Genomic DNA, 9207 nt, shown 5'->3' with positions numbered 1-9207 from the left:
GGGGCTTCGAGGGGCCCGGGTTGGGGGCAGGGGGCCTAGCCTCCCACCCCCTCCCCTCGCTGTACCCCATGAAGTGAGCTTATGTGTGCATATGCACATGTATGTGCTTTAGTTAGTCTGTCAGGTGCCAGTCTGCTCCACCTTTGCTCCACATCACACCCATGTCCCTGCCTGTCTATTGTGCTAGTTGGGGCAGGACCTTCCTGCCTCGGATGGCCTCTGACTGCTGCCCACCTAGTTAGCGGCTCGCGCATTTACATCCACAGGTTCCTGAGGGCCCGGTTCTTCAGGCAAGAGCTGTGGAGCCCAAGCATCTTCAGATAACTTGAGATAAAAGGGTTCTTGTTGTTTGCCATCCTTTGAGGGGAGGTGGTTCCCCTTTATTGGTCTACGAATACCACTGAGCTAAGTGGGAATAAATATGAATTAGCACCCACTAGGCAAGCATCAGCATGGGCTACATGAGCGTAAGATGGAACTGCCTGCTTGGAGGTCCTGGGGAGTCAGTGACAAAATTTCCATTCCCTTTCAGTGGTGCAGGATCAAGTCCCTGGGAGCTCTTTTCCACTGGGACTCAAAAGTTGTGGTGAATGGACTAAAGGGGCAGAGTAAAAGCAAGCAAGTTAGATCAGTGTGGGTAGGCTCTCATTTACATGTCAAATAGCCTCTTAAGGGTACCTTACAGCTGAATGAGAGCTTCTACTTGGTGGTTTAACAACCTAATATATGTGCCTTTATTTGATTAACTTTTAAGTGAGAGACTCTATGTAGAAATGGCCCCAGTGACATTACTTCAAACTCAGCTTCAAATGCTTACAGGATGGTAGACCAGCTATTGAGCATGTGGGGGTTTTGCCTTCCTCTGTCGGGGGCGTGGCCCTCTACCTGGGTCCTCTTGGATGCATGTTGACAACATTTTATAGAAGCGAGACATTGGCTGCTGTGGTTCCCCTGCTTTACCTGTGGCAGGTTAGGGTGTTAGGTCTATGTTGTGCCAGGGTTGAGGGTAGTCTTATGTAGAGTTTAGATTATGATTCCTATGGGATAGTTTGGATAGGGATGATCCTAACCTCAGAGGGGGGTAATGACCTTGGCGGTCTCTTACAGTCCTACTTCGCTATGACTCATGTTTGAAAACATGAGTTTCAGTTTCTTAATGTAAGCATGTATGTACCATGCAGTCTGTAAAGTCCTAAAACCAATTTGAAGAATTCAGAATTGTAAATTGGTTGGGGCCATTAGTGAGAGAGTACATCATTTTTTGAAAAGACATGAAGTTCAGTGACTTGCCTGTATTTAAGATGCTTTTCTGTATCCTTTGTGTGCAGACACAAATTTTCTGGGGCAGATCTTGAGTTCTTTTAATAACAGGTATGCACTTATCCCCAGAATCCATGCAACCATTGGGTTTGAAATAGTGTGTGTGCATCTTTTTTATATGGATTAAAAAAAAACATTTCTTGCTTGCTAGAAAAGAGAAATGGTGTCATCCAACATTAGAGAAAATTGTTGGACTTTATTTTTGTGCTCTGATGATTTTAAAAAATCTTCTATTTTCTTTGCTTTGTAAATTTGGTTTCACTTTAGATCAAGTGACAGGATGGCATGGGAAATACCATTTAAAAATGAGTTCTGGACTTGTTACTGCATGCATCTCATGCTAGATGCAAAGCTTTTTGTTTACTTGATTGGACATGTATGCATTTGAATTGGAGACTAAAAAGGAGATATCACCCCCACTGTTTTCCTTTTTTTTTCTTTTTAAGGAGAAATGTGAAGCTTTGCAAACACTGTTAATGTTTATTTTAAATGTACAAGAATCAGAGAAGTCCCCCATAGTAATCATAACATAGCCTCACTAGAGAGGCTTTAAGGAAAGGCCACATAATGTATGGTGAAACAAATTACTGTATTTCTGAAGGGAACCTAGTATAATTTTTAAAGCTTTGACTTAATCTCAGCTTAATATAAATGTGGTGTTCTTTTATATGTAATTTTGTTTCTTACAACAGTGCAGTAGAAACCAGTCATTTTAACTTACTTTTAAAAATTAAATCAATATTAAGCAAGGTGTATGTTACTCGTTATGTCTTGTTAGTTCAGATGTTGAAGTTAACATGACAGTGTCTTTCCAGAAGGACAATGTTCATTATGTTAACAGAAAAATATTGCCCTGGGTTAACTTAGAAATTATTGTGCTGGGAAACACTATTTAGGCCACCATTCTAGTCACATATTATAAAGTGCACTGTTTTACATATAATTAGCAGTACTTATTAGCTTGTTGGTGTGTTTTTATTAGTTTATTTTGAATTTTTGCCTCTCTGGCTTGAGCAGCCTTGAATGAAATGAATACCATTATCTTGTACTGTGGTAATGGCTAGAAGGTCATAGTCCCATTGTATTAAGCACTGTAAAAACGTGTAACAAAGACTGTCTCTGTCTTCTTCTATTTACAATCTTAGGTAATTGAAGATGTGAACATGTCATTTGCACTTTAGTACAGATTTATTGCACTACTTCTGAATAATGTTAATGTTTTGTAGGAAAAAATAGGAACATTGGGATTGCGTATACTTCAGTTTACTTATCAGAATGTTAAATCATCCCTCTGCCTTCCACTGAACAGATTAAGCACTGGAAAAATTACTAATGTAGTTAACACGCCAAAGCGGGCATAAGCTTCAGCAGCTTCATTACTTTCTGCATTTCAGCATACAGTCAAGCAGACCTGGGAGTTTTGTTTAGGATCTACTTTGGCTTAGTACCTGGGTGGGCAATTTATTTGGGTCCCAGAGCTGTGGATAATCTGTTTTGGTGAGCTGTCACAGGCTGGGTCAGCACGCCCTCTTTCCCTACCCCATCCTTCTACAACAACTTGCTAAAACTTGCTATGTGGGATGGGGCCCTGGGCAGTGGTGTTTAGGAGAAGGAGAGGTGGGCAGGGCAATGCAGGGAACAGATTGCAACTCTGCCCTGCCCTGGCCTCATGCAATCACCAGCCTACAATCCTGACCCAACCCTGGACACAGCTCTCCACCCACCCATGCACCCTTCCTGTGCAGCTCCCTGGACCTGTGTTCAGAGCTGGAGCCAGGATCTTGGGACAGTGACAGCACAGGGCAGGACTGGAAGCCACTGGTGGGCTGCAGCACTCATGAGGGGGAGAGAAGCACTGTGAGCCCCGTGGAGGAGGCTGAGGGGAGGCAGGGGCAGTGGATAGCCACATGTCATTACTGAGCCCACCAAATGGGGGGAACTTAGCATCTCTCCCACCTCCCCTCATCTGATTCTTCCCCTGGCCTGGGGCGGACAGCCCACAGGCAAGGGAGGGATGGTGGTGGCTCTGGTGGTGACTCCAATACTTAGAAGCAGTGGCTATGACCTGGCACCCCTATCCCACACCAGCCTACAGATTACTCAGGGATGCCTGTGCGGCAGCAGCAGCCCCCAGCCCTGCCAGCTTGGTATGGGGCATAGCGGAGCAGAGTGGCACTGGGGTGAGCTGTGGGAAGGAATGGGATGGGGGCACCCTAGCGCTGCCCAGCAGAGCTGAACAAAATTGCTCCAAATCTAGCCAGTGGGCTGTATTTTGCCCACACCTGGCTTAGTAGATGAGCACAATGTGCTTAAAAGAACAAATGTCCAATAACTTTAAAGTTTTAAGACATTTTAGAAATAGTGTTGTAGTGTTATTGAAGCAAATAAACTCAAACATAAGAGGGGAACAGAACACTATTACTGTTGCTTTCCCTTCTGGGTTCATGCCATGTTGTCTCCTATTTTTTTTCAAAAGGTGGATCAGCATAGCTTTAAAGTGGTACTTACTGGTTATGTTTTTGTTGTTGTTTTTGTTGGTTTTTTTGTTTGGCTTTTTTTTGGGGGGGTTCCTATAACTGTAAATTTATTGTAGCATATTATGTGCTATATGTTTGTAATAGTGTCCTGTTGAGTTGATTTGGAGGCACTAGAGATTCAGAGAGATTAGAGCTGTTAGGCTGACACTGGTGAAATGGATTAGTTCTTACCAGAAGCTTTTCTTTGGTGGAGAGAACACCAGGCAGTCTGGGAAGCAGTTTGTGTAGAGCTTATTTAGTCGGTTCTTTTCCATGAATAGCAGTACACTTGATCTGAGCCTTACTGGCTGTAGGAAAACGTTTGGAGTTCTCTCTCCTGGCATGGTGTTCAAACTATATTAATATGGTGAAGTAAAAGAAAACCTGTAGTAAACCGAATAAAGGTACTAGAATGGAAGAAACAGTGCTTGCAAATAAGTAGCAGGTTATGCTTATTGGTGGCATAATAGGCAAATATGAGAAGCAAACTGAAGTGTTTGCCTAAAGTACCTGAACTGTTTATACACTAATGTGAGAAGTTTGGGGAACAAACAGGAAGAATTGGAGGTCCCAATACAATCACAGATTTATGATGCAGTTGGGATTATGAAGACGTGGTGGGATATTTCACAGGACTGAAGTACAGTCATGGATAACTTTTTCAGGATGGATAGGCAGGGGAAAAAAGTAGGTGTTGCCTTGTACTTAAAGGCAATGCACACGTGTTCTGAGGTGTACTACAAAGGAGAAGGCAGCCTGTTGAAAGCCTCTGGGTAAAGGTTGGGGGATGTCATAGTGGGTGTCTGCTTTAGGCCACCAAACTAGAAGGAGGTGGATGAGGCCCTTTTTTCAGCAGCCAAAGGAAACTTCCAAATCACAAGATCTGATTCTCATGGGGGACCTTACATTTCCTGGGAGGGAAATACAGCAATGCACAAGCAGTCCATAACGTTCTTGGAGTGTGGTGGGGACAACTTTTTGATAGGCACACCAACTAAGAGTGAAGCTTTTCTTGACTTGCTGCTCAGAAACAGGGAGGAGTTGGTTGAGAATGTGAAGGTGGACAGCAACTTGGGTGACAGTGACCATGAGATGATGGAGTTCAAGATCTTAAGGGGAGGAAAGAAGCAGCAAAATAAGGGCAGTGGACATCAGAAAAGCAGACTTTAACAAATTTGGGGAACTGGTAGGCAGTCACCTGGGAGGTGAGTCTGTGGGGGAAAAGGAAGCCAGGGAAGCTGGTTGTACTTAAAGGAGGCCCTCTTAAGGGCACAGGAGAAAGCTGTCCTGATGTGACAGCAAAAATAGGAAGTGCAGTAGAAGGCTAGCCAGAAATCTCTTCAAAGAGAGGGAACTCGAAAAAGAATCCTATAAAAAAGAAGAAATGGGGTCATAGCACTAGTGAAGAGTGCATAAGAGCACTGAATAGCCATGCAGGGAGAAAATTAGGAAGGCCAAGGCACAATTTAAAGTGCAACTGACAAGGGATATAAAAGGCCATAAAAAGGGATTCTATAAGTATGTTAAAGTAAAAGGAAGACCACAGGAACCATATATCTCTTTCAGAAGGCAGTCTATTTATGGATATTGCAGAGATGGTTGAATTATTTAATGCCTTTTTAATTTTAGCCTTCACAAATAGGGGCAGGTACCAGATGACAGATGCCATTGGTAGCAAAGATAGGGAAGGAGACAAACAGTCTAGAGTAGTAGAAGAACAGGTTAGGGGTTACTTAAAGAAACTACATGCTTTCAAGTTAAAAGGGACACATGGGATGCTCCCTGGGGTACTGAAGGGGTTATCTGAGGTAATCTTAGAGCCATTGGCTATCCTCTTTAAGAATTTATGAAGGTTGAATGAGGTCCCGGATGATTGAAAAAGGGCAATTATAATGTCCATCTTTAAGAAGAGGAAGAAGGCAGATCTAGGGAGTTGCAGACCAGTCATCCTGAATTTGATATCTAGAAAGATAATGGAGCAGGTTTTCAAGGCATCTCCTAATGATCAGGAACAGCCAGCTTGGATTCATGAAGAGCATATCATGTCTGACCAACCTGATTTTCTTCTATGGTAATGTAACAGGCTGTGTAGATAAGGGGAAGAGCAGTGGGTGTACATACCTTGACTTAAGCATGGTTTTTTACACTGTTTCATGACCAGGGAGCCTGTATATCTCTGAAAATGTACCAAAATCTCTGATAACCCCCTACCCCCTGTGTTTTTCTGTGGTTAAAGTGAAATATCACTGTGTGTGTGTGTCAGTTGAACACAATGGTTTATTGATACATTTAACATTTTCAAGCAGTTTTTGCAAGCAGCTTGTTGAAGGTTGGAACTCTGCCAGCCTGCAGAGAGCTGCTTGCAAAAAGGAAAACCTTTATTTTTCTCCTTTAAAGGGGGAAATCCCTATTTTTCCCCTTGGAAATGGAAAACCCAGATCCCTGCTCATGACATTTTCATTAACAAGCTAAATAAACACAGACATGATGAAAGTACTGTAAAATGGATATACAGCTGGATGGATGGATGGATCATCGTATTCAACAAGTAGTTATCAATGATTCAATAATCTACTCTGGGAGGAAATATCTAGTGAGGTTCCACAGGGGTCTGTCCTTGCTCTTGTGTGTTTAATATCTTCATAATGATCTGGACATTGGGATTGAGCATATGCTTAGCAAATTTGTCAACAATGCCAAGTTACAGATGGTCCAGAGGTAGGGCTAGGATCCAGAATTAGCTGGATAGATTAAAGAAATTGGATGGAATTTCTATCCTTGGAAGTTCTTAAGAGCAGGTTGGACATGAAGTTCTCAAGAGCAGGGCAGTTTAGTCAGAGAAGGTTCTGCCTAGAGAAGAGGGCTGGACTAGATGACCTTGTGAGGTCCTTTTCAGCCCTACTTTCCTATGATCTAGTGATTCCTGTCATCCTATGAATTGTCTTTAAAGGTTTAGTAGAGGGGAATGCATAAGGACAGAAGAAATGCCGCCATGTGTCAGACCTCAGATCCTTCTATAATTCTGATAGAGACTGGATTTCATAGACATTGGGGCTGGAAGGGACCCCGGAGGATTATCGAGTCCAGCCCCCTGTCCCAGGGGCAGGAAGTCAGCAGGGATCATAGGATCCCAGAAAGATAAGCATCCAAATGTGTCTTGAAGGTGTTCAAAGTGGGTGCTTGAACTGGCTCTGGCGGCAGTCTATTCCAGACCTTGGGGGCTTGGACAGTGAAGAAGTTCTTTCTTATGTCCAGCCTGAATCGGTCACAGTGGAGTTTGTTACTGTTCGATCTTGTCATCCCTTGGGGGGCTCTGGTGAACAGATGTTCCCCCAGATCCTGATGAGCACCCCTGATAAACTTATAGGTGGCCACCAGATCACCCCCGAGCCTGCGCTTTTCCAGGCTGAATAGCCCCATTGCTCTCAGCCTCTCGTTTTAAGGTCTGTTTTCCTGATCTGTGATCATGTGCATGGCTCTCCTCTGTACTCTCTCAAGCTTCTCCACATCCCTTTTGAATTGTGGAGCCCAAAACTGGATGCAGTACTCCAGCTGTGGCCTCACCAAGGCTGAGTACAGTGGGAGAATGACGTCCCAGTAACTGCTTGAGAAACATCTATGGATGCAAGCCAGCATTTTGCTCCCTTTACTAGCCGCAGGATCACACTGAAGGCTCATGTTCATCTTGTGGTCAACCATGACCCCCAAGTCCCTTTCATCTGTAGTGCTAACCAGCATAGCACTACCGAGCCTCATGGTGCAGGTTTTTCCTCCCAAGGTGAAGAACTTTGCATTTTTTGGTGTTGAACACCATCAGGTTCTCGTCCACCCATTTCATGAGTCTGTCCAGATCCTCCTGGATCACCCTCCTATCCTCAGGTGTGGATGCTTTACCCCAGAGTTTGGTGTCGTTGGAGAACTTGGCAAGTCTGCTTCTGACACCAATGTCCACATCATTGATGAAGATGTTAAACAGTATAGGCCCTAGGACAGAGCCTTGTGGGACCCCACTGGTCACAGTGCACCAAGAAGATTGGCTCCCGTCGACCACCACCCTCTGGGTCCTACTGCAGAGCCACTTCCCCAGCCAGCGGATTGTGGTGATGTCAAGGCTACAGGTTAGCCAGGAGGTGATCATGGGATACCAGACCGAAGGCTTTTTTGAAGTCGAGGTATACTGCGTCAAGGATGCTAAAGGGAAAGGATTTATGCAGGGCCTGTCAAAGACTGATCTGTTCCTCACCTCTTTTCTTACTGCTTTCAGTACTTAGAGGCCTAGGAAGTCCTAGGTTAGGGGTCTCAGCCTTTCTGTCATGGTTACTACCTACTGATAGACCTATCCTGCCTGGATCTGTCTATTCCTCTTTTGAACATGGTTAAATTATCAGCCTCTCTAACAGGGGTGGGCAGTTATTCTGGTTGGTGGGCCACTTAATGTGTTTTGGTGAGCTGTTGAGGAATGCACACCCACACTTTTTCAAAAGATATGATTTTAACGAATTAAACAAAAACCAAATTGTACTAAAAATCAAACAACTACTATTACTTTAATTTTATTTCAAAAACAATTTTGTCTTGATTTTATGTTTTTGAGTAGCCTATGTAGAGGTGATTGCATAATGGCTCAAAATTATTATTGTATATTGTGTGAAAGATGAGGGTGTATATGGGGTCAGGACATGTGATTGGGGGGGCACATCCCCACCCCCAACCATAGAAAGTACCTCCATGTATTCCTAAGGAAGGTTCAAATTGTGTTTATTTAGTTTAATTTGTAAAAATACAGGCGAGCCTTGCCATTTGAAGGGGATATGTTCTCATGATCCCTGCAGATTGTGAAATCTGTGAATAAGGCACTGTGTTCAGTGCCCCTTGGGGGAGATGGGGGCCATGGCTCCAGTGGCGATGGTGGGAGCCTGGCAGCAGCAAGCACAGAGCTCTGGAGAAGCTCCTGTAAGCATATAAAGTGTATTTAAAATGTGGGTTTGGCATTTGGAAATATTTGAAACCACGAATGCTGAACCCGCGAATAGCAAGGGTTTCCTGTAAATAAAGAGAGTAATTTTTCATAATTTTGAATTTTTCTGCACATAATTCCCTGGGGTTTATCTAATGGTGCAGCAGCCTAACTTAAGAATGTTTGGTGCAGCACTCAGTCAAAAGTTTTTTGTGAAAGTCCAGATATAATGTATCAACCAAATCACCTTTGTCCAGTTGTTTCTCAGTGCACTCAAAGAACACAAGTGGACTTATGTGCCTGGCTTCTGTACTAAACCCACGCTGAGTAGTCTTCATAGTTTCATAGTTTCTAGGGTTGGAAGAGACCTGAGTAGATCATCTAGTCCGACCCCCTGCCATGGCAGGAAGGAGT

At 43.7% G+C, this 9207-nt stretch overlaps 1 protein-coding gene across 1 annotated transcript in view; it reads left to right on the top strand.

Annotated features, from left to right (window-relative positions):
• Positions 1-9207, top strand: part of PJA2 (praja ring finger ubiquitin ligase 2) — an 83250-nt gene that overhangs the window by 194 nt on the left and 73849 nt on the right. The window lies entirely within an intron of this gene.

This window comes from Crocodylus porosus, unplaced genomic scaffold (genome assembly GCF_001723895.1).
Source record: "Crocodylus porosus isolate Cpor-Errol unplaced genomic scaffold, CroPor_comp1, whole genome shotgun sequence".
Lineage (NCBI taxonomy): Eukaryota > Metazoa > Chordata > Crocodylia > Crocodylidae > Crocodylus > Crocodylus porosus.
Note: the sequence above shows the minus strand (reverse complement) of the source record. Positions and strands in the feature narration are given on the sequence as shown.